This window comes from Oncorhynchus mykiss, chromosome 11 (assembly GCF_057628025.1).
Source record: "Oncorhynchus mykiss isolate SJ-2025 chromosome 11, ASM5762802v1, whole genome shotgun sequence".
Classification (NCBI taxonomy): domain Eukaryota; kingdom Metazoa; phylum Chordata; class Actinopteri; order Salmoniformes; family Salmonidae; genus Oncorhynchus; species Oncorhynchus mykiss.
This window is the reverse complement of record NC_143032.1, coordinates 3298867-3324784: the sequence shown is the minus strand read 5'-3', so window position 1 is coordinate 3324784 and position 25918 is coordinate 3298867. Positions and strand designations below refer to the sequence as shown.

Below are 25918 nucleotides of genomic sequence, written 5' to 3'. Positions count from 1 at the left end.
CTGTGTTGTCTGTTCACACTGATTTGCTTTATCTTGGCCAGGTCGCAGTTGTAAATGAGAACTTGTTCTCAACTAGCCTACCAGGTTAAATAAAGGTGTTCTCAACTAGCCTACCTGGTTAAATAAAGGTGTTCTCAACTAGCCTACCTGGTTAAATAAAGGTGAAAAAATAAAAAAATACAAATAAAACATCATTTTCTGGAATGTTCCAAGCTGTTTAAAGGCACAGTCAACTTAGTGTATGTAAACTTCTGACCCACTGGAAATGTGATACGGTGAGTTATGAAAGTGAAATAATCTGTCTGTAAACAATTGTTGGAAAAATGACTTGCACAAAGTTGATGTTTTAACCTACTTGCCAAAACTATAGTTTGTTAACAAGAAATTTGTGGAGTGGAAAACCGAGTTTTAATGACTCCATCTTAAGTGTATGTAAACTACTGATTTCAACTGTAGCTACTGTAGGAGATCAAATATGTTTCCTGGAAAACCTTGGTAGGGCATTTTTATTTTGGCTTCAGACCAATGCCTAATTCACGTTAAAAGTTTTCTGTGTTTAAAAAATATATACATTTTTCCCAGTTACACCCTCTGATAAACCATGAAAAATTAACCATGAAACGGTGTTAAACCGTATGAATTTAAGAGGTCGTTAACTTGAAGACGTGTTATTGGTCTTACTTCCGGCGCCGACAGAGATGGCCGCCTCGCTTCGCGTTCCTAGGAAACTATGCAGTTTTTAGTTTTTTTACGTGTTATTTCTTACATTGGTACCCCAGGTCATCTTAGGTTTCATTACAAACAGTCGAGAAGAACTACTGAACATAAGAGCAGCGTCAACTCACCATCAGTACGATCAAGAATATGACTTTCGCGAAGCGGATCCTGTGTTCTGCCTTTCACCCAGGACAACGGAATGGATCCCAGCCGGCGACCCAAAAAAACGACTTTGTAAAAGGGGGAAACGGAGCGATCTTCTGGTCAGACTCCGGAGACGGACACATCGTGCACCACTCCCTAGCATTCTTCTCGCCAATGTCCAGTCTCTTGACAACAAGGTTGATGAAATCCGAGCAAGGGTAGCATTCCAGAGGGACATCAGAGACTGTAACGTTCTTTGCTTCACGGAAACATGGCTCACTGGAGAGATGCTATCGGAGTCGGTGCAGCCAGCTGGTTTCTCCACGCATCGCACCGACAGAAACAAACATCTTTCTGGTAAGAAGAGGGGCGGGGGCGTATGCTTCATGGTTAACGTGACGTGGTGTGGCCACAACAACATACAGGAACTCAAGTCCTTCTGTTCACCTGATTTAGAATTCCTCACAATCAAATGTCGACCGCATTATCTACCAAGGGAATTCTCTTCGATTATAATCACAGCCGTATATATTCCCCCCCAAGCAGACACATCGATGGCTCTGAACGAACTTTATTTGACTCTTTGCAAACTGGAATCCATATATCCGGAGGCTGCATTCATTGTAGCTGGGGATTTTAACAAGGCTAATCTGAAAACAAGACTCCCTAAATTTTATCAGCATATCGATTGCGCAACCAGGGCTGGAAAAACCTTGGATCATTGCTATTCTAACTTCCGCGACGCATATAAGGCCCTGCCCCGCTCTCCTTTCGGAAAAGCTGACCACGACTCCATTTTGTTGATCCCTGCCTACAGACAGAAACTAAAACAAGAAGCTCCCGCGCTGAGGTCTGTTCAACGCTGGTCCGACCAATCTGATTCCACACTCCAAGACTGCTTCCATCACGTGGACTGGGATATGTTTCGTATTGCATCAGACAACAACATTGACGAATACGCTGATTCAGTGAGCGAGTTCATTAGAACGTGCGTTGAAGATGTCGTTCCCATAGCGATTAAAACATTCCCAAACCAGAAACCGTGGATTGATGGCAGCATTTGCGTGAAACTGAAAGCGCAAACCACTGTTTTTAATCAGGGCAAGGTGACCGGAAACATGACCGAATACAAAACAGTGTAACTATTCCCTCTGCAAGGCAATCAAACAAGCTAAGCGTCAGTATAGAGACAAAGTAGAATTTCAATTCAACGGCTCAGACACGAGGTATGTGGCAGGGTCTACAGTCAATCACAGATTACAAAAAGAAAACCAGCCCCGTCACGGACCAGGATGTCTTGCTCCCAGGCAGACTAAATAACTTTTTTGCCCGCTTTGAGGACAATACAGTGCCACTGACACGGCCCGCAACTAAAACATGCGGACTCTCCTTCACTGCAGCCGACGTGAGGAAAACATTTAAACGTGTCAACCCTCGCAAGGCTGCAGGCCCAGACGGCATCCCCAGCCGCGCCCGCAGAGCATGCGCAGACCAGCTGGCTGGTGTGTTTACGGACATATTCAATCAATCCCTATCCCAGTCTGTTGTTCCCACATGCTTCAAGAGGGCCACCATTGTTCCTGTTCCCAAGAAAGCTAAGGTAACTGAGCTAAATGACTACCACCCCGTAGCACTCACTTTCGTCATCATGAAGTGCTTTGAGAGACTAGTCAAGGACCATATCACCTCCACCCTACCTGACACCCTAGACCCACTCCAATTTGCTTACCGCCCAAATAGGTCCACAGACGATGCAATTTCAACCACACTGCAAACTGCCCTAACCCATCTGGACAAGAGGAATACCTATGTGAGAATGCTGTTCATCGACTACAGCTCGGCATTTAACACCATAGTGCCCTCCAAGCTCGTCATCAAGCGCGAGACCCTGGGTCTCGACCCCGCCCTGTGCAATTGGGTACTGGACTTCCTGACGGGCCGCCCCCAGGTGGTGAGTGTAGGCAACAACATCTCCACCCCGCTGATCCTCAACACAGGGGCCCCACAAGGGTGCGTTCTGAGCCCTTTCCTGCACCTGGCCACCCACGCCTCCAACTCAATCATCAAGTTTGCGGACGACACAACAGTGGTAGGCTTGATTACCAACAACGACGAGACGGCCTACAGGGAGGAGGTGAGGGCCCTCGGAGTGTGGTGTCAGGAAAATAACCTCACACTCAACGTCAACAAAACTAAGGAGATGATTGTGGACTTCAGGAAACAGCAGAGGGAACACCCCCCTATCCACATCGATGGAACAGTAGTGGAGAGGGTAGTACGTTTTAAGTTCCTCGTCGTACACATCACAGACACACTGAATTGGTCCACCCACACAGACAGCATCGTGAAGAAGGCGCAGCAGCCCCTCTTCAACCTCAGGAGGCTGAAGAAATTTGGCTTGTCACCAAAAGCACTCACAAACTTCTACAGATGCACAATCGAGAGCATCCTGTTGGGCTGTATCACTGCCTGGTACGGCAACTGCTCCGCCCACAACCGTAAGGCTCTCCAGAGGGTAGTGAGGTCTGCACAACGCATCACCGGGGGCAAACTACCTGCCCTCCATGACACCTACACCACCCGATGTCACAGGAAGGCCATAAGATCATCAAGGACAACAACCACCCGAGCCACTGCCTGTTCACCCCGCTATCATCCAGAAGGCGAGGTCAGTACAGGTGCATCAAAGCTGGGACCGAGAGACTGAAAAACAGCTTCTATCTCAAGGCCATCAGACTGTTAAACAGCCACCACTAACATTGAGTGGCTGCTGCCAACACACTGACTCAACTCCAGCCACTTTAATAATGGGAATTGGGGGAGGAGGAGGGATAGGTTAGGAAGAGGATAGTGAGGAGGAGGAGGATGGATAGGTTAGGAGGAGGATAGTGAGGAGGAGGGATAGGTTAGGAAGAGGATATACTGTATGTGACCCAATTCAGGAAACTAGGCGTATGTCGAAAGTCACGGGAGAGCCTTTTGAACTAAAAAAATATATTTTTAGAATCAAATTTTTTTTTTTAGCAGAAATGCCTCCGCGAACATGTGAACTTTCATGTTCCTTCATTCATGTTTCCTTAATAACAAACTTGTATGCCATCTGTGAATACGAATAACATTGTTAAATTACGATCCTTGTTGGTTTAGCCACAGAAAAAGTTAGCAACCTTCCCACTAGCTGTGATTGGCTGAGATAATGAGTGGGCTGAACATGCTGAGAGGCCAGAGTACCACAGTTTCTCCTCTGCTTCTTCCCTCCTTTCTACCAGGTCAGAGTACCACAGTTTCTCCTCTGCTTTCTCCCTCCTTTCTACCAGGCCAGAGTGCCACAGCATTACACAATAATCTGTATTACACTGACAAACCCATTGTATAATTTATGATTACTTAAACGCAGCAAAAAAGAGACGTCCCTTTTTCAGGATCTCTCAGATAATTAGTGAAAATCAAAATAACTTCACAGATCTTCATTGTAAAGGATTTAAACACTGTTTCCCATGCTTGTTCAATGAACCATAAACGATTCATGAACATGCACCTGTGGAACGGTCGTTAACCTGTTAGAGCTCTAGGGGCGCTATTTCATTTTTGGATAAAAAACGTTCCCGTTTTAAGCGCGATATTTTGTCACGAAAAGATGCTCGACTATGCAGTTTTGGAAAGAAAACACTCTGAAGTTTCAGAATCTGCAAAGATTTTGTCTGTAAGTGCCCCAGAACTCATTCTACAGGCGAAACCAAGATGATGCATCACCCAGGAATTAGCAGAATTTCTGAAGCTCTGTTTTCCATTCTCTCCTTATATGGCTGTGATTGCGCAACGAATGAGCCTACACTTTCTGTCGTTCGCCCAAGGTCTTAGCAGCATTGTGACGTATTTGTAGGCATATCATTGGAAGATTGACCATAAGAGACTACATTTTCCAAGTGTCCGCCTGGTGTCCTGCGTCGAATTCGGTGCGCAATTGCCAGCTGCTTCTACTTTACCATTTGATTCAGGGGAGAAAGCATGTGTCCAAGAACGATGTATCAATGAAGAGATATGTGAAAAACACCTTGATGATTGATTCTAAACAACGTTTGCCATGTTTTCAGTCGATATTATGGAGTTAATTTGGAAAAAAGTTCGCGTTTTGAGGACTGAATTTTCGGATTTTTTTTGGTAGCCAAATGTGATGTATAAAACGGAGCTATTTCTAATACACAAGGAATCTTTTTGGAAAAACTGAGCATCTGCTATCTAACTGAGAGTATCCTCATTGAAAACATCAGAAGTTCTTCAAAGGTAAATGATTTTATTTGAAGGCTTTTATGTTTTTGTTAATGTTGCGTGCTGGATGCTAACGCTAATGCTAACGCTAAATGCTAACGCTAGCTAGCTACTTTTACACAAATGATTGTTTTCCTATGGTTGAGAAGCATATTTTGAAAATCTGAGATGACAGTGTTGTTTACAAAAGGCTAAGCTTGAGAGATGGCATATTTATTTCATTTCATTTGCGATTTTCACAAATAGTTAACGTTGTGTTATGCTAATGAGCTTGCTGATAGATTTACACAATCCTGGATACAGGGGTTTTTTCATAGCTAAACGTGACGCAGAAAACAGAGCGATTTGTCCTAAACAAATAATCTTTCAGGAAAAACTGAACATTTGCTATCTGAGAGTCTCCTCATTGAAAACATCTGAAGTTCTTCAAAGGTAAATGATTTTATTTGAATGCTTTTCTGTTTTTTTGTGTAAATGTTGCCAGCTGAATGCTAATGCTAAATGCTACGTTAGCCATCAATACTGTTACACAAATGCTTGTTTTGCAATGGTTGAGAAGCATATTTTGAAAATCTGAGATGACAGTGTTGTTAACAAAAGGCTAAGCTTGAGAGCTAGCATATTTATTTCATTTCATTTGCGATTTTCATGAATAGTTAACGTTGCGTTATGGTAATGAGCTTGAGTCTGTATTCACGATCCCGGATCCGGGATGGGGAGATCAGAAAGGTTAAGACACTAACAGCTTACAGAAGGTAGGCAATTAAGGTCACAGTTATAAAAACTTAGGACACTAAAAAGGCCTTTCTACTGACACCAAAAGAAAGATGCCCAGGGTCCCTGCTCATCTGCGTGAACGTGTCTTAGACATGCTGCAAGGAGGCGTAAAGACTGCAGATGTGGCCAGGGCAATAAATTGCAATGTCCGTACTGTGAGACGCCTAAGACAGTGCTACAGGGAGACAGGATGGACAGCTGATCATCCTCGCAGTGGCAGACCACATGTAACAACACCTGTACAGAATCGGTACATAAGAACATCACACCTTTGGGACAGGTACAGGATGGCAACAACAACTGCCTGAGTTACACCAGGAACGCACAATCCCTCCATCAGTGCTCAGACTGTCCGCAATAGGCTGAGAGAGGCTGGACTGAAGGCTTGTAGACCTATTGTAAGGCAGGTCCTCACCAGACATCACCAGCAATAATGTCGCCTATGGGCCAAAACCACCGTTGCTGGACCAGACAGAACTGGCAAAAAGTGCTCTTAACTGTCGAGTCGCGGTTTTGTTTCGCCAAGGGTGATGTTCGGGTTTGTGTTTATCGTCGAAGGAATGAGTGTTACACTGAGGCCTGTGCTCTACAGCGGGATTGATTTGGAGGTGGAGGGTCCGTCATGGTCTGGGGTGGTGTGTCACAGCATCATCGTACTCAGCTTGTTGTCATTGCAAGCAATCTCAACGCTGTGCGTTACAGGGAAGACATCCTCCTCCCTCCTGTGTTACCCTTCCTGCAGGATCATCCTGACATGACCCTCCAGCATGACAATGCCACCAGCCATACTGCTCGTTCTGTGCGTGATTTCCTGCCAGACAGGAATGTCAGTGTTCTGCCATGGCCAGCGAAGAACCCGGATCTCAATCCCATTGAGCACGTCTGGGACCTGTTGGATCGGAGGGTGAGGGAAAGGGCCATTCCCCCCAGAAATATCAGAGAACTTGCAGGTGCCTTGGTGGAAGAGTGGGGTAACATCTCACAGCAGGAACTGACAAATCTGGTGCAGTCCATGAGGAGGAGATGCACTGCAGTACTTAATGCAGCTGGTGGCCACACCTGATACTGACTGTTACTTTGATTTTTGTTCAGGGACACATTATTCCATTTCTGTTAGTCACATGTCTGTGGAACTTGTTCAGTTTATGTCTCAGTTGTTGAATCTTGTTATGTTCATACAAATATTTACACATGTTACATTTGCTGAAAATAAACGCAGTTGACAGTGAGATGACGTTTCTTTTTATTTATTTTTGCTAAGTTTATGAACCTATTTCAACCCCTTGAATCTGAAGTTCTAAAACATTCTGTTGTTTTCCACCTCAAAGACAATAATTCTAATCCAACATCCCCATCTGTACCCCAAGTTTCACTTAGGAGCAGACGACGTAGCTGAGACAATGCTGCGTCCCAATAGCGCTCTTTTCCCTACATAGTGCACTATAGGCCTTGGTCGAAGGTAATGCATTATGTAGGGTGCCATTTGGGACGCAGATGAGAGGAGATTATGGTGCTTATTGCATGATGAGAATAAGATGATTGTGTTGAGTCTTGTCTTGTAGAGCAGCATCCTGGTGTCAGAATTCAGAACAGGAGATTAGACCTCAGCTGAGGCTGAGCTGATCAACCAGCAGGACACTATTAGGGGTGGGAATGGTCAGGGACCTCTAGATACGATATTATCAACATACTTAAGTGCTGATATTATATGTGACTCACCACCTGGATTCGTTCTTATTTAGCAACATTTTTTTATATATATATATTTTTTACATTGGATAAAAGTAAAGACTCAGAGCTACAAAATGGTATATCATACACTACAGTGGAGGAAACAATGGGAAAGTAAATCTGCTTTGACAGGTGATCAACTTGTAATCTCCCTTTTGAGAAAACCGTCTTTCAATGTTGTTTTGTACTAGGAGTCTTTTGTTAAGACATGTAGCTAGCTAAACAATGGACCATAATCACAACTCATGACGTTACTACCTTGCATGAATCTGCAGGTAGCTAACCAACCAGGTTCTATTTTTATTTATCTTTATTTAACCTTTTTCTACAGGGTAAGTCAGTTAAGATCAAATTCTATTTACAACGATGGCCTAGAAACTGTGGGTTAACTGCCTGATAATTTTTACCTTGTCAGCTTGGTGATTCAATCCACCAACCTTTCGGGTTACTGGCCCAACGCTCTAACCGCTAGGCTACCTGATGCTCCATGTCTATGGCTATAACTAGCAAATGTGTCTGAGATATGAAGAATAAGATCATACACAACGTTAGCTAGTGACCCTGCCAGCTAACGTTAGCTAGCTAACTGTACACTTGAAATGAAACCACTCTGTCAAAATGTAAATGTGTAATATCTGAAAATGTAGCTAGCTAGACTATCTTACCAGTATACATCATGGTTGGATGCATCTCCTGTCTGATGCAATGCATGGTTGCCCTTAGTTTGATGATGTAATCCAGACCAGTGTTTTCTCCTTCTCCCGAGCTATCATACTCGAATTCCACTGATTTCAAAACTCGGTCCTAGCTAGCTAACAGTACACTTTAACTTGACATTAGGTTTATGCAGTTTTACCACAAGATAAAAAAAATTAAAAGCCGCGTTTGACACGATAAACATACTGACCAGCTCTAATTGACAGACGCGTGCTATATGGCAGACCAATCCAAACTCATCTCTCGGGCATGTCCAGCCCACACATTATCTCAGCCAATCATGGCTAGCAGGAAGGTTGCTCACTTTTTATGTGGCTAAACCAACTAGGCTCGTAATTTAACAATTTTATTCACATTTACAGATGGCATTCAATTTTGATATTAAGGCACATGAAAGTTCACATGTTCGAGAAGGCATTTCTACCAAGGCATTTACGTTCAAACAGCTCTCCTGGGAAGTCAGGACTTGCGGCATATGCCTAGTTTCCTGAATCGGGTCACATATGTATTGTGATTTGATGTTCCAAGATTTGCTCAATATATGTCTGCTGCAGAGAGACGAGAGAGAGCATGAGACAATGAGATCTGATCAGTCAGGGAAATAAAAGTGTTGAAAACATGTTGGCTCAATATTTTTTTTTTAAGATGGAGAACAAGCTATTATAGAATGAAAAATACAGTCCTTTTGGTGGAGGTACAGCTGACTAGTGTTGGTTAATACTACCTATCAACGAAAAATATATATACGGTGCCCTCCATAAATATATATACGGTGCCCTCCATAAATATATATACGGTGCCCTCCATAAATATATATACGGTGCCCTCCATAAATATATATACGGTGCACTCCATAAATATATATACGGTGCCCTCCATAAATATATATACGGTGCCCTCCATAAATATATATACGGTGCCCTCCATAATTATATATACGGTGCCCTCCATAATTATATATACGGTGCCCTCCATAATTATATAAACGGTGCCCTCCATAAATATATAAACGGTGCCCTCCATAAATATATAAACGGTGCCCTCCATAAATATATAAACGGTGCCCTCCATAAATATATAAACGGTGCCCTCCATAATTATATATACGGTGCCCTCCATAATTATATATACGGTGCCCTCCATAAATATATATACGGTGCCCTCCATGAATATATATACGGTGCCCTCCATAATTATATATACGGTGCCCTCCATAAATATATATACGGTGCCCTCCATAAATACATATACAGTGCCCTCCATAAATATATATACGGTGCCCTCCATAAATATATATACGGTGCCCTCCATAAATATATATACGGTGCCCTCCATAAATATATATACGGTGCCCTCCATAAATATATATACGGTGCCCTCCATAAATATATATACGGTGCCCTCCATAATTATATATACGGTGCCCTCCATAAATATATATACGGTGCCCTCCATAAATATATATACGGTGCCCTCCATAAATATATATACGGTGCCCTCCATAAATATATATACGGTGCCCTCCATAAATATATATACGGTGCCCTCCATAAATATATATACGGTGCCCTCCATAAATATATATACGGTGCCCTCCATAATTATATATACGGTGCCCTCCATAAATATATATACGGTGCCCTCCATAAATATATATACGGTGCCCTCCATAATTATATATACGGTGCCCTCCATAATTATATATACGGTGCCCTCCATAATTATATATACGGTGCCCTCCATAATTATATATACGGTGCCCTCCATAATTATATATACGGTGCCCTCCATAATTATATATACGGTGCCCTCCATAATTATATATACGGTGCCCTCCATAATTATATATACGGTGCCCTCCATAATTATATATACGGTGCCCTCCATAAATATATATACGGTGCCCTCCATAAATATATATACGGTGCCCTCCATAAATATATATACGGTGCCCTCCATAAATATATATACGGTGCCCTCCATAATTATATATACGGTGCCCTCCATAATTATATATACGGTGCCCTCCATAAATATATATACGGTGCCCTCCATAAATATATATACGGTGCCCTCCATAAATATATATACGGTGCCCTCCATAATTATATATACGGTGCCCTCCATAATTATATATACGGTGCCCTCCATAAATATATATACGGTGCCCTCCATCAATATATATACGGTGCCCTCCATAATTATATATACGGTGCCCTCCATAATTATATATACGGTGCCCTCCATAATTATATATACGGTGCCCTCCATAATTATATATACGGTGCCCTCCATAATTATATATACGGTGCCCTCCATAATTATATATACGGTGCCCTCCATAATTATATATACGGTGCCCTCCATAATTATATATACGGTGCCCTCCATAATTATATATACGGTGCCCTCCATAATTATATATACGGTGCCCTCCATAAATATATATACGGTGCCCTCCATAAATATATATACGGTGCCCTCCATAATTATATAGACGGTGCCCTCCATAATTATATATACGGTGCCCTCCATAATTATATATACGGTGCCCTCCATAATTATATATACGGTGCCCTCCATAATTATATATACGGTGCCCTCCATAATTATATATACGGTGCCCTCCATAATTATATATACGGTGCCCTCCATAATTATATATACGGTGCCCTCCATAATTATATATACGGTGCCCTCCATAATTATATATACGGTGCCCTCCATAATTATATATACGGTGCCCTCCATAATTATATATACGGTGCCCTCCATAATTATATATACGGTGCCCTCCATAATTATATATACGGTGCCCTCCATAATTATATATACGGTGCCCTCCATAATTATATATACGGTGCCCTCCATAATTATATATACGGTGCCCTCCATAATTATATATACGGTGCCCTCCATAATTATTGGGACAGTGGATCTTTTCTTCTTTTGGCTCTATACTCCAAAAGTTTGGATTTGAAACTACTATTGGTTAAAGTGCAGTAACCCCAAGACCAATGGCTGCTCCTCAAAGGAGGAAGGGGAGGACCATCCTCCTCAGTGAATTTCATAAAAATAGTGAAACATTAAAATCCTTTTAGATAAAACTATACTAAAGCAGGAAGCACCAATCAATAATCAATGATCAATAAAAAAAAGTGGTCAGATGAAGCAGATGCTAAACTACAGGACTGTTTTCACAGACTGGAATATGTTACGGGATTCCTCCAATGACATTGAGGAATACAACACATCAGTCACTGGCTTCATCAATGCATCAATTAGTGCATCGATGACGTCATCCCACATAGTGACTGTACACATACCCCAACCAGAAGCCATGGATTACAGGCAGCATCCGCACTGAGAAAAATGCTAGAGCTGCCGCTTTCAAGGAGTGGGACTCTAACCTGGAAGCTTATAAGAAATCCAGCTATGCCTTCCGACGAACCATCAAACAGGCAAAGCGTCAATACAGGACAGTGATATCTCTCTGATTGTCATTGTGATATCTCTCTGATTATTATTGTGATATCTCTCTGATTGTCATTTTGATATCTCTGTGTTTGTTATTTTCCTTCTATATTCTGCAGAGAGTATTGTCAACTGAGTGAGAGGACGAGATGTTCTAGATCCCACCTGTTGGGTCTAGCCAGATGTAGTGGGATTGTGGCAGACTGTATTATCACTAGAAAAGGCCTCGTCATAACCCTCTTCATGCTCACTGGACACATTCTTTCCATGAATACATGAGCTGCTTTCATTTTCTAAATTGCCTTTCAATTGCTACTCTTAGTAACATGCAGGTGTGTGTGTGTGTGTGTGTGTAGTGTGTGTGTGTGTAGTGTGTGTGTGTGTGTGTGATGTGCGTGTGTGCATGTACTGTGTGTGTGTGTCTCTCTCTCTCTCTCCGTGCGTGTGTGTGTTCACGCGTGGGTTCCTGGCATGTTTGTGTGTGTGTGTGTGTGTGTGTCTCTCTCGCTCTCTCTCTGTGTGTGCGTGTGTTCATGCGTGCGTTCCTGGCGTGTGTGTGTTGGTTTGGTAAATGAGATGGAGCCTAAGTACTGTATTGATGCAGTATCCCTCCTCAACAACAGAGCTATGTTTAGACCTTGTAGATTGAATTAAGGTGAGGACCACAAAAGACCACTCATTCTTCTCAGTGGTCCTCTATCCAAGGTCCTTTTCCTGTGCTTCTCCTGTTTTACCAATGCAATGCCAAGAACTTGTTGTATTGGGACATTTAGATGTAGGCTATTTTTGCTCAGGCTAACACGTTGTGGCTAGTGGTGCAGTATAGCCAGAGTGTATGGTATCTCTAACATGGCTAGTGGTGCAGTATAGCCAGAGTATATGGTATCTCTAACATGGCTAGTGGTGTAGTATAGCCAGAGTGTATGGTATCTCTAACATGTTGTGGCTAGTGGTGCAGTATAGCCAGAGTGTATGGTATCTCTAACATGGCTAGTGGTGCAGTATAGCCAGAGTGTATGGTATCTCTAACATGGCTAGTGGTGCAGTATAGCCAGAGTGTATGGTATCTCTAACATGGCTAGTGGTGCAGTATTGCCAGAGTATATGGTATCTCTAACATGGCTAGTGGTGTAGTATAGCCAGAGTGTATGGTATCTCTAACATGGCTAGTGGTGCAGTATAGCCAGAGTGTATGGTATCTCTAACATGGCTAGTGGTGCAGTATAGCCAGAGTATATGGCATCTCTAACATGGCTAGTGGTGCAGTATTGCCAGAGTGTATGGTATCTCTAACATGTTGTGGCTAGTGGTGCAGTATAGCCAGAGTGTATGGTATCTCTAACATGGCTAGTGGTGCAGTATAGCCAGAGTGTATGGTATCTCTAACATGGCTAGTGGTGCAGTATTGCCAGAGTGTATGGTATCTCTAACATGACTAGTGGTGCAGTATAGCCAGAGTGTATGGTATCTCTAACATGGCTAGTGGTGCAGTATAGCCAGAGTGTATGGTATCTCTAACATGGCTAGTGGTGCAGTATTGCCAGAGTGTATGGTATCTCTAACATGGCTAGTGGTGCAGTATAGCCAGAGTGTATGGTATCTCTAACATGGCTAGTGGTGCAGTATAGCCAGAGTGTATGGTATCTCTAACATGGCTAGTGGTGCAGTATAGCCAGAGTGTATGGTATCTCTAACATGTTGTGGCTAGTGGTGCAGTATAGCCAGAGTGTATGGTATCTCTAACATGGCTAGTGGTGCAGTATAGCCAGAGTGTATGGTATCTCTAACATGGCTAGTGGTGTAGTATAGCCAGAGTGTATGGTATCTCTAACATGGCTAGTGGTGCAGTATAGCCAGAGTGTATGGTATCTCTAACATGGCTAGTGGTGCAGTATAGCCAGAGTATATGGCATCTCTAACATGGCTAGTGGTGCAGTATTGCCAGAGTGTATGGTATCTCTAACATGTTGTGGCTAGTGGTGCAGTATAGCCAGAGTATATGGTATCTCTAACATGGCTAGTGGTGCAGTATAGCCAGAGTGTATGGTATCTCTAACATGACTAGTGGTGCAGTATAGCCAGAGTGTATGGTATCTCTAACACGTTGTGGCTAGTGGTGCAGTATTGCCAGAGTGTATGGTATCTCTAACATGGCTAGTGGTGCAGTATAGCCAGAGTGTATGGTATCTCTAACATGGCTAGTGGTGCAGTATTGCCAGAGTGTATGGTATCTCTAACATGGCTAGTGGTGCAGTATAGCCAGAGTGTATGGTATCTCTAACATGGCTAGTGGTGTAGTATAGCCAGAGTGTATGGTATCTCTAACATGGCTAGTGGTGCAGTATAGCCAGAGTGTATGGTATCTCTAACATGGCTAGTGGTGCAGTATAGCCAGAGTATATGGCATCTCTAACATGGCTAGTGGTGCAGTATTGCCAGAGTGTATGGTATCTCTAACATGACTAGTGGTGCAGTATAGCCAGAGTGTATGGTATCTCTAACATGGCTAGTGGTGCAGTATAGCCAGAGTGTATGGTATCGCTAACATGGCTAGTGGTGCAGTATTGCCAGAGTGTATGGTATCTCTAACATGGCTAGTGGTGCAGTATAGCCAGAGTGTATGGTATCTCTAACATGGCTAGTGGTGCAGTATAGCCAGAGTGTATGGTATCTCTAACATGTTGTGGCTAGTGGTGCAGTATAGCCAGAGTGTATGGTATCTCTAACACGTTGTGGCTAGTGGTGCAGTATTGCCAGAGTGTATGGTATCTCTAACATGGCTAGTGGTGCAGTATAGCCAGAGTGTATGGTATCTCTAACATGGCTAGTGGTGCAGTATAGCCAGAGTGTATGGTATCTCTAACATGGCTAGTGGTGTAGTATAGCCAGAGTGTATGGTATCTCTAACATGGCTAGTGGTGTAGTATAGCCAGAGTGTATGGTATCTCTAACATGGCTAGTGGTGCAGTATAGCCAGAGTATATGGTATCTCTAACATGGCTAGTGGTGCAGTATAGCCAGAGTGTATGGTATCTCTAACATGGCTAGTGGTGTAGTATAGCCAGAGTGTATGGTATCTCTAACATGGCTAGTGGTGTAGTATAGCCAGAGTGTATGGTATCTCTAACATGGCTAGTGGTGCAGTATTGCCAGAGTGTATGGTATCTCTAACATGGCTAGTGGTGCAGTATAGCCAGAGTGTATGGTATCTCTAACATGGCTAGTGGTGCAGTATAGCCAGAGTGTATGGTATCTCTAACATGTTGTGGCTAGTGGTGCAGTATAGCCAGAGTGTATGGCATCTCTAACATGGCTAGTGGTGCAGTAAGACACGTTAAGACACGGTGGTGGTAGTATTGTTAAGGTTAAGACATGGTGGTAGTATTGTTAAGGTTAAGACACGGTGGTGGTAGTATTGTTAAGGTTAAGACATGGTGGTAATATTGTTAAGGTTAAGACATGGTGGTAGTATTGTTAAGGTTAATACATGGTGGTAGCATTGTTAAGGTTAAGACATGGAGATGGTAGTATTGTTAAGGTTAAGACATGGTGGTAGTATTGTTAAGGTTAAGACATGGTGGTAGTATTGTTAAGGTTAAGACATGGTGGTAGTATTGTTAAGGTTAATAATGGTGGTAGCATTGTTAAGGTAAAGACATGGTGGTAGTATAGTTAAGGTAAAGACATGGTGGTAGTAGTATTGTTAAGGTTAAGACATGGTGGTAGTAGTATTGTTAAGGTTAAGACATGGTGGTGGTAGTATTGTTAAGGTTAAGACATGGTGGTGGTAGTATTGTTAAGGTTAAGACATGGTGGTGGTAGTATTGTTAAGGTTAAGACATGGTGGTGGTAGTATTGTTAAGGTTAAGACACGGTGGTAGCATTGTTAAGGTTAAGACATGGTGGTAGTATTGTTAAGGTTAAGACATGGTGGTAGTATTGTTAAGGTTAAGACATTGTGGTGGTAGTATTGTTAAGGTTAAGACATGGTGGTGGTAGTATTGTTAAAGTTAAGACATGGTGGTAGTATTGTTAAGGTTAAGACATGGTGGTAGTATTGTTAATGTTAAGACATGGTGGTGGTAGTATTGTTAATGTTAAGACATGGTGGTAGTATTGTTAAGGTTAAGACATGGTGGTAGTATTGTTAAGGTTAAGACATGGTGGTATTATTGTTAAGGTTAAGACATGGTGGTAGTATTGTTAAGGTTAATACATGGTGGTAGTAGTATTGTTAAGGTTAAGACATGGTGGTGGTAGTATTGCTAAGGTAAAGACATGGTGGTGGTAGTATTGTTAAGGTTAAGACATGGTGGTGGTAGTATTGTTAAGGTTAAGACACGGTGGTAGTATTGTTAAGGTTAAGACACGGTGGTAGCATTGTTAAGGTTAAGACATGGTGGTAGTATTGTTAAGTTTAAGACATGGTGGTAGTATTGTTAAGGTTAAGACACGGTGGTAGCATTGTTAAGGTTAAGACATGGAGATGGTAGTATTGTTAAGGTTAAGACATGGTGGTAGTATTGTTAAGGTTAAGACATGGTGGTAGTATTGTTAAGGTTAAGACATGGTGGTAGTATTGTTAAGGTTAATAATGGTGGTAGCATTGTTAAGGTAAAGACATGGTGGTAGTATAGTTAAGGTAAAGACATGGTGGTAGTAGTATTGTTAAGGTTAAGACATGGTGGTGGTAGTATTGTTAAGGTTAAGACATGGTGGTGGTAGTATTGTTAAGGTTAAGACATGGTGGTGGTAGTATTGTTAAGGTTAAGACATGGTGGTGGTAGTATTGTTAAGGTTAAGACATGGTGGTGGTAGTATTGTTAAGGTTAAGACAGGGTGGTAGCATTGTTAAGGTTAAGACATGGTGGTAGTATTGTTAAGGTTAAGACATGGTGGTAGTATTGTTAAGGTTAAGACATTGTGGTGGTAGTATTGTTAAGGTTAAGACATGGTGGTGGTAGTATTGTTAAAGTTAAGACATGGTGGTAGTATTGTTAAGGTTAAGACATGGTGGTAGTATTGTTAAGGTTAAGACACGGTGGTGGTAGTATTGTTAAGGTTAAGACATGGTGGTAATATTGTTAAGGTTAAGACATGGTGGTAGTATTGTTAAGGTTAATACCTGGTGGTAGCATTGTTAAGGTTAAGACATGGTGGTGGTAGTATTGTTAAGGTTAAGACATGGTGGTAGTATTGTTAAGGTTAAGACATGGTGGTGGTAGTATTGTTAAGGTTAAGACATGGTGGTAGTATTGTTAAGGTTAAGACATGGTGGTATTATTGTTAAGGTTAAGACATGGTGGTAGTATTGTTAAGGTTAATACATGGTGGTAGTAGTATTGTTAAGGTTAAGACATGGTGGTGGTAGTATTGTTAAGGTTAAGACATGGTGGTGGTAGTATTGTTAAGGTTAAGACATGGTGGTGGTAGTATTGTTAAGGTTAAGACATGGTGGTGGTAGTATTGTTAAGGTTAAGACACGGTGGTAGTATTGTTAAGGTTAAGACACGGTGGTAGCATTGTTAAGGTTAAGACATGGTGGTAGTATTGTTAAGGTTAAGACATGGTGGTAGTATTGTTAAGGTTAAGACACGGTGGTAGCATTGTTAAGGTTAAGACATGGTGGTGGTAGTATCATTAAGGTTAAGACATGGTGGTAGTTTCGTTAATGTTAAGACATGGTGGTAGCATTGTTAAGGTTAAGACACGGTGGTAGCATTGTTAAGGTTAAGACACGGTGGTAGTATTGTTAAGGTTAAGACACGGTGGTAGTATTGTTAAGGTTAAGACATGGTGGTAGTATTGTTAATAAGGTTAAGACATGGTGGTGGTAGTATTGTTAAGGTTAATACATGGTGGTGGTAGTATTGTTAAGGTTAAGACATGGTGGTAGTAGTATTGTTAAGGTTAAGAAATGGTGGTAGTAGTATTGTTAAGGTTAAGACATGGTGGTAGTATTGTTAAGGTTAAGACACGGTGGTAGTGATGTTAAGGTTAAGACATGGTGGTAGTATTGTTAAGGTTAAGACATGGTGGTGGTAGTATTGTTAAGGTTAAGACATGGTGGTAGTATTGTGAAGGTTACGACATGGTGGTGGTAGTATTGTTAAGGTTAAGACATGGTGGTAGTATAGTTAAGGTTAAGACATGGTGGGGGTAGTATTGTTAAGGTTAAGACATGGTGGTGGTAGTATCGTTAAGGTTAAGACATGGTGGTAGTATTGTTAAGGTTAAGACATGGTGGGGGTAGTATTGTTAAGGTTAAGACATGGTGGTAGTATTGTTAAGGTTAAGACATGGTGGTAGTAGTATTGTTAAGGTTAAGACATGGTGGTAGTATTGTTAAGGTTAAGACATGGTTGTGGTAGTATTGTTAACGTTAAGACATGGTGGTAGTATTGACATGGTTGCAGGTGGTGGTAGTATTGTTAAGGTTAAGACATGGTATTATTGTCACCACAGTATGTGCCAATTATTTTCCATACTCTGTGTGGTTTAATACAGTCAAAATAAAATACAACCAAATCCGATAACCAATCTGTTATTCAATGTGTTTCTATTGGCTAATAGCATTAAGGACTATCTGTTATTCAATGTGTTTCTATTGGCTAATAGCAGTAAGGACTATCTGTTATTCAATGTGTTTCTATGGGCTAATAGCAGTAAGGACTATCTGTTATTCAATGTGTTTCTATGGGCTAATAGTGTCATGTATTGTCATGTTGTGTCTTGTTTCTGTCCTTTCCCTTCACCCTGTCTCCCTCTGCTGGTCGTTATTAGGTTACCTTTTCTCCCCCTCTTTCCCCCAGCTGTTCCTTGTCTCCTCCTAACTACCTCGTCACCCCTTTTCCCACCTGTTCCCTTTTTCCCTCTGATTAGTCCTCTATATCTCTCTCTGTTTTTGTTCCTGTCTTTGTCGGATTCTTGTTTGTGTTTTTCATGCCTGAACCAGACTATCGTCATGTTTGCTGCAACCTTGTCCTGTCCTGTCGGAATCTGCCGGTCCATCTGAGCCTACCTATGTTTTGTTATTAAAGAAGTTCTGTTTACGTTAATTCGCTTTTGGGTCCTCATTCACGCACCGTAACAAATAGCAGTAAGGACTATCTGTTTTTCAATGTGTTTCTATTGGCTAATAGCAGTAAGGACTATAACCAATACCACACAAAGACATGGGGGAAACAGAGTGTTAAATACACAACACACAACCAGACTAACGTGCGTATACATCAAAACAGATAAACAAAACCACACAAAGACATGGGGGAAACAGAGGGTTAAATACACAACACATAATGAGGGACAATGAGAACCAGGTGTGTGGGAAAACGAGACAATACAAATGGAAAATGAAAAATGGATCAGCGATTGCTAGAAGGCCGGTGACGTCGACCGCCGAACAAGGAGAGGGACCGACTTCGGCAGAAGTCGTGACAGCTAGTTGCAGTAAGGCCAAACTCAATGTTTGCTTTTTAAACTGAAATTCTAAATCAAAGGGCTAAATGATCATTGGTATGATCTTAAAAAGATTCCATGAATTAGAATCAGAACAGTTTCTCAAACAGGAACAGGAACAGGAAATAAATAGGCGATAGAACTTGATATGGGATGATTGGAGAACAATCCCACGTTAAAATAGTATCTAAAAATCATGCAAATGAAACACTATAATCCCAAATATTATGTCCCAAAAATAGGGCTCATGTATCATCATAATAAATCTCACGTATCATTATAATGAACCTGAATGTGAATCTGTTATGAAATCCATTTTATTTAAATCCTGTTGAGTAGTCCCCTGGCTGGTGGATGACTGGGGTTCATGACATAATGGAGATGGGCTGAAAAAATAGTCCTACTGTTAGAATACACACTGACTACACTCCTCTCTGCTCTCATCTCTCTGTGTGACCTCGTTTAATCAAGCAGGAAGTCTGGGCAGGCGGGCAGCTGGGTACACCTCTTTCTGGTTCTGTTGGGATTCTGGGGAGGCTGTGTAAGGGAAGGGGGAGGCTGGGTGACGGAGGGAGAGGGAAGGGGGAGGCTGGGTGAGGGAGGGAGAGGGAAAGGGTGGCTGGGTGAGGGAGGGAGAGGGAAGGGGGAGGCTGGGTGAGGGAGGGAGAGGGAAGGGGGAGGCTGGGTGAGGGAGGGAGAGGGAAGGGGGAGGCTGGGTGAAGGAGGGAGAGGGAAGAGGGTGGCTGGGTGAGGGAGGGAGAGGGTGAGGGAGGGAGAGGGAAGGGGGAGGCTGGGTGAGGGAGGGAGAGGGAAGGGGGAGGCTGGGTGAGGGAGGGAGAGGGAAGGGGGAGGCTGGGTGAGGGAGGGAGAGGGAAGGGGGAGGCTGGGTGAAGGAGGGAGAGGGAAGAGGGTGGCTGGGTGAGGGAGGGAGAGGGTGAGGGAGGGAGAGGGAAGGGGGAGGCTGGGTGAGGGAGGGAGAGGGAAGGGGGAGGCTGGGTGAGGGAGGGAGAGGGAAGGGGGAGGCTGGGTGAAGGAGGGAGAGGGAAGAGGGTGGCTGGGTGAGGGAGGGAGAGGGAAAGGGTGGCTGGGTGAGGCTGGGTGAGGGAAGGGGGAGGCTGGGTGAGGAAGAACCCAGCTAACAACAAACGTTCCCACAACTTTAGAGAACGTTCACTTTAGAGTCTCATTAGGTCATTTGTTTTTTCCCTGCCAAGATGTTTCCTTTCATTTGAAAATGTGTTTCTTAAATCCTTTATTGTTTTTGTAATGAATTCTTTACAGTAATGTGTTTTTTCATCATATTTAAAACAACTTAGTAGAAAATACACTTTATGACACTGTCATGAAGCATTATGACATCGTAATCATATAAGCCAGATAGGCCTATCACGTACAGGCCCTTATATCAGTGTCATGACGTTGGCCTCTTTGGGTATAGCAAGCCCCATCCCCCTCTCCCTGCCTCCCCTTTGCCTCCTTCAACTAGGTTGCTGTGGTCAGAGAGACGTCGTAAATTCCCGAAGATCTCCTCACGGACACACAGTATAGAGAGAGTCCATTTTCATAGAGAACAAAGCAATTCCTTCCACCTCACAGAACTTGAGGTACCAACAAATTTCATGTTCCGGAGAAAGTATAAAAGATCGGTGAAGAATCCAGCTACGAACTGGTCCGTTTGTCACGACTTGGGGAAGCTCATGGGAGACGGTGCGGCCACATTACCATAACGCTGTTTATATAATAGCCTCAGATATGAGGTTCACATCTAATTGTTGTATAAGATGAATGAATGAGTATGATACTGTTTGCATGATTGTGTAATATGATTTTGGACTGTTTAATGAAGAAAAAATACAATTCCCTTTTGATTTGAACTAAATCAGAGGACCGCCCCTGAGCTCAGTTAGGGTAAGCCATCCTGGGACAGCCCCTCTCATCCCTTCCGAATAAAAGCCCCACTCGGGTTTTCGATCAGCAGACCGAGCTTACCTCAATTACGAAATGGCTAAAGGTTGTAGACCATTGCTGAATCTTTTAACCATACCACGTGGTTAAACTCTTAGACTATCGATACCGACAGAATAAGAACAAGTCTTTGATGTTAATTACTAGTCTGCAGCTCGAAATTCGGTATCATTGAAGAACGACAACCGCCGAAACATCCATTCTATAACAAACGATTGAATGTCACTCTGAATTATCCACTATAACCACGACAGAGAGAGAGAGAGAGAGAGAGAGGACGAAACTCTCCAACAGAAACAAACTTTTCACCAGCAATCAAGACGACACACTGAGCGTAAATATATATATTGATTGCAATTGTTCCCGAATGAGTGAGCGTTCATGTGCAAAGGATTAGCATTTCAATTGTTATAATTATCACTCTGTAGTGACTTCTTAGTCAACCCCCACTTCCCCTTTGGTCTAACAAGCCGCCATGCCGGTTTAGCCCACTAGGGCACATTCTCCTATCATTTCATGTAACCATATTTACCTTGTTTGTTTGTTTGTTTATGCATTTCTGTGAATTACTTAGTTAGTAATAAATAAATGATTTAAGACAATTGATATATGGATGACTCATAGTAAAGACTGGGTTCGTGCAGATAACCAACAATTTATGACGTTTGGAATGAAACTAACGTGAGGTAAAGTAAATAATTCATTAATTCGAAGACTAATTGATCAGATAAAATATCTGAAAAGTTATTTTAGGAGATGATAACTTTGTAATCTGAATATTTTTCCTTGGTGCCCCGACTTCCTAGTTAATTACAGTTACATGATTAATCAGCGTAATACTAATTACAGAGAATCTTTGATAAAAACTAAAAGTCTTCAGTTTAATGATAGTAAAGACACGCCATCAGTCTTGAAATCTGCTCCTGCATTCATCTCAGTCATCAGCAACAGAGCACTGGGGAAGGTGCATGTCTGACATCAATGTGTGGACAGTTACAATAATCATTTCATATTGTAAATTTATGCACGTTATGTACCGTGCTTCTACACCTGCATTGCTTGCTGTTTGGGGTTTTAGGCTGGGTTTCTGTACAGCACTTTGAGATATCAGCTGATGTAAAGAAGGACTTTATAAATAAAATTGAAATTTGAAATGTATTTTTCATAACCAGCCATAAAATAACATATGTCTCATGACAGTGTTACTTCCATATTATAAGATATTATTATATATATAATATAATATATATAATATTATTATTAACAAGTTGATATATTATGACATGGTTATGATTGTATCATAATGTGTGATGCCGCTGGGTGTAAAAGGTTCTAGAATATTCCCCTAACTAACTGAAAAATTAACATGCAAACATTAGGGGAACATTACAAAAAACCTTCTCTCTCCCTACAATTGTTAGCTGGGAAGGAAGGGAGAGACTGTGGGAGGGGGAGAGGCAAGGGGGAGACTAGTTGAGGGAGACTGAAGGAGAGGGAAGGGGGAGGCTGGGAGAGGGAGGGCAGAGGGACAGGGAAGGGGAGGCTGGATGAGGGAAGGAGAGGGGGAGGGAAAGGGAGGCCAGGAGAAAGGGAGGGCAAGGGAGACTGAGAGAGGGGGAGGGAATGGGAGGCTGGGAGAGCAGGTGGAGAGGAGGCGGAAGGGGAGACTACGAGAAAGGGAGGCTGGGAGATGGGAGGGGAAGGGGAGGGGAGGCTGAGAGGGGGAGGGAAGGGGAGGCTGGGAGAGGGAAGGAGAGGGGAAGGGGAGGCTGGGAGAAGGAAAGGGGGGGGCTGGGAGAGAAGGGGGAGAGAAGGGTGGATGGGAGAGGGAAGGGGAGGCTGGGAGGGGAAGGGAAGGAGAGGTAAGAGGGAGAAGGAAGGATGCAGGATGAGACGGGGGGGGGGGGGTTTCCCTTTTCTCTTTTTATCCCAGCGGTTCTCTCCTTCTCTCTGCTCGGCAGGCGCTGAGATGTGAGGAATCAACAACAGCAGCGAGCCTCGTCTCCCGGGGAGACCAAATAAAGAAATTAAACCGTAGTAAAACCGAGTACCTTCATCTCACATTGGGCTTTACTGAACCTCAAGGGCCCGTTTCCCAGACACAGATTAAGTCCTGCACTAAAAAAACATTCTCAATAGAGATTCTCCTTTGAAAGAATTAAAAAAAATCCAGGACTAGATTTAATCGGTGTCCAGGAAACCGGCTCCAAGAGACAGGTGAACACTTGATCACATGGAATCTAATCTAATCTACTATACTAATCTAATCTACTCAGTGATGATTGGTAGTAAGGGGTACATCTTTACAAAATCTAATAATCAAAAGATCCAGAGAGTAAAACTGTTTCATTACATTTACAGAGGCAATGAAAAGTAGTTTATCTTGTAGATAATATCTAATTATTCAATAGCTGGTATGTTTGTTGCTTAGATCTGGAGAGTAAAACTGCTTCATTACATTTAGAGAGGCAATAAAAAGTAGTTTATCTTGTAGATGAGGAGAATATCTCTGAGGCACACTGACACATGAAAATGAGTGCCCTCTGCCTCTCTAACCCAGACCTCTATCAATATTTAAAATGCACTATTAAGGACTATCAAGGGGGAAACAGAGACATTGAGGATAAAAAATAACAGTTTCTGTTTTGAGAGGCCTCAGTCTTTTAAGGCCGTTTAGTGAGGCTAGGAGCTGAGCTCTCTTAAAGGGGAGGCTAGGAGCTGAGTCCTCTTAAAGGTGAGGCTAGGAGCTGAGCTCTCTTAAAGGGGAGGCTAGGAGCTGAGCTCTCTTAAAGGGGAGGCTAGGAGCTGAGCTCTCTTAAAGGTGAGGCTAGGAGCTGAGTCCTCTTAAAGGTGAGGCTAGGAGCTGAGCTCTCTTAATGGTGAGGCTAGGAGCTGAGCTCTCTTAAAGGTGAGGCTAGGAGCTGAGCTCTCTTAAAGGGGAGACTAAGAGCTGAGTCCTCATAAAGGTGAGGCTAAAAGCTTAGTCCTCATAAAGAGGAGACTAAGAGCTGAGCTCTCTTAAAGGTGAGACTAAGAGCTGAGTCCTCATAAAGGTGAGGTTAAGAGCTGAGTCCTCTTAAAGGGGAGGCTAAAAGCTGAGTCCTCATAAAGGTGAGGTTAAGAGCTGAGTCCTCTTAAAGGTGAGGCTAAAAGCTCAGTCCTCATAAAGGGGAGACTAAGAGCTGAGTCCTCTTAAAGGGGAGGCTAATGGTTGAGTCATCTTAAAGGTGAGGCTAGGAGCTGAGTCGTCTTAAAGGTGAGGCTAAAAGCTGAGTCATTTTAAAGGTGATACTAAGAGCTGAGTCCTCATAAAGGTGAGGCTAAGAGCTGAGTCCTCTTAAAGGGGAGGCTAAGAGCTGAGTCATCTTAAAGGTGAGGCTAGGAGCTGAGCTCTCTTAAAGGGGAGGCTAGGAGCTGAGCTCTTAAAGGTGAGGCTAGGAGCTGAGCTCTCTTAAAGGGGAGGCTAAGAGCTGAGCTCTCTTAAAGGTGAGGCTAGGAGCTGAGCTCTCTTAAAGGTGAGGCTAGGAGCTGAGTACTCTTAATGGTGAGGCTAGGAGCTTAGCTCTCTTAAAGGTGAGACTAAGAGCTGAGTCCTCTTAAAGGTGAAGCTAAAAGCTTAGTCCTCATAAATGTGAGACTAAGAGCTGAGTCCTCATAAAGGTGAGGCTAAGAGTTGAGTCCTCATAAAGGTGAGGCTAAGAGCTGAGTCCTCTTAAAGGTGAGGCTAAAAGCTGAGTCCTCATAAAGGGGAGACTAAGAGCTGAGTCCTCTTAAAGGTGAGGCTAAAAGCTGAGTCATCTTAAAGGGGAGGCTAGGAGCTGAGTCCTCTTAAAGGTGAGTCAGAGAGCCTAGCCCTCTTAAAGGGGAGGCTAATAGTTGAGTCATCTTAAAGGTGAGGCTAAGAGCTGAGTCATCTTAAAGGTGATGCTAAAAGCTGAGTCCTCTTGAAGGTGAGGCTAAAAGCTGAGTCCTCTTGAAGGTGAGGCTAATAGCTGAGTCATCTTAAAGGTGAGGCTAATAGCTGAGTCATCTTAAAGGTGAGGCTAATTGCTGAGCCATCTTAAAGGTGAGGCTAATAGCTGAGTCATCTTAAAGGTGAGGCTAATAGCTGAGTCATCTTAAAGGTGAGGTTAATTGCTGAGCCATCTTAAAGGTAAGGCTAATAGCTGAGTCATCTTAAAGGTGAGTCAGAGAGCCTAGCCATCCAAAGTTGAGGCTAATTGCTGAGCCATCTTAAAGGTGAGTCAGAGAGCCTAGCCATCTTAAAGGTGAGGCTAATAGCTGAGCCATCTTAAAGGTGAGTCAGAGAGCCTAGTCCTCTTAAAGGGGAGTCAGAGAGCCTAGCCCTCTTAAAGGTGAGTCAGAGAGCCTAGCCCTCTTAAAGGTGAGTCAGAGAGCCTAGTCCTCTTAAAGGGGAGGCTAATAGTTGAGTCACGTTAAAGGGGAAGCTAAGAATGTTTTGATTTGATAATGATGAGTCAAGACCTGCAAGACGTGTGAGAGACAAACTGGAGGCCATAAGAGAGGTCTGGGAGAAGTGGGTGGAGCCATAAGAGAGGTCTGGGAGAAGTGGGTGGAGCGTCTGACATTACCTCTACAACCCCGGGCCTGAAGTAACAGTGGATGAGCAACTGGTTCCATTCAGAGGTACATGTTCATTTTCATA

At 42.8% G+C, this 25918-nt stretch overlaps 1 long non-coding RNA gene across 2 annotated transcripts in view; it reads left to right on the top strand.

The window, feature by feature from the left end:
- The first annotated feature begins 4371 nt into the window (after positions 1-4371).
- The window catches only part of LOC149979459 (uncharacterized), a 32740-nt gene continuing 11193 nt past the window's right edge, over positions 4372-25918 (top strand). Inside the window, exons 1-2 of one of the 2 annotated variants that reach the window (XR_016484289.1) lie at positions 4372-5145; positions 5501-5562. This is a non-coding gene — a long non-coding RNA (uncharacterized LOC149979459). The remainder of the gene's footprint in view (positions 5146-5500; positions 5563-25918) is intronic. The other variant, XR_016484288.1, reaches the window with a different exon arrangement.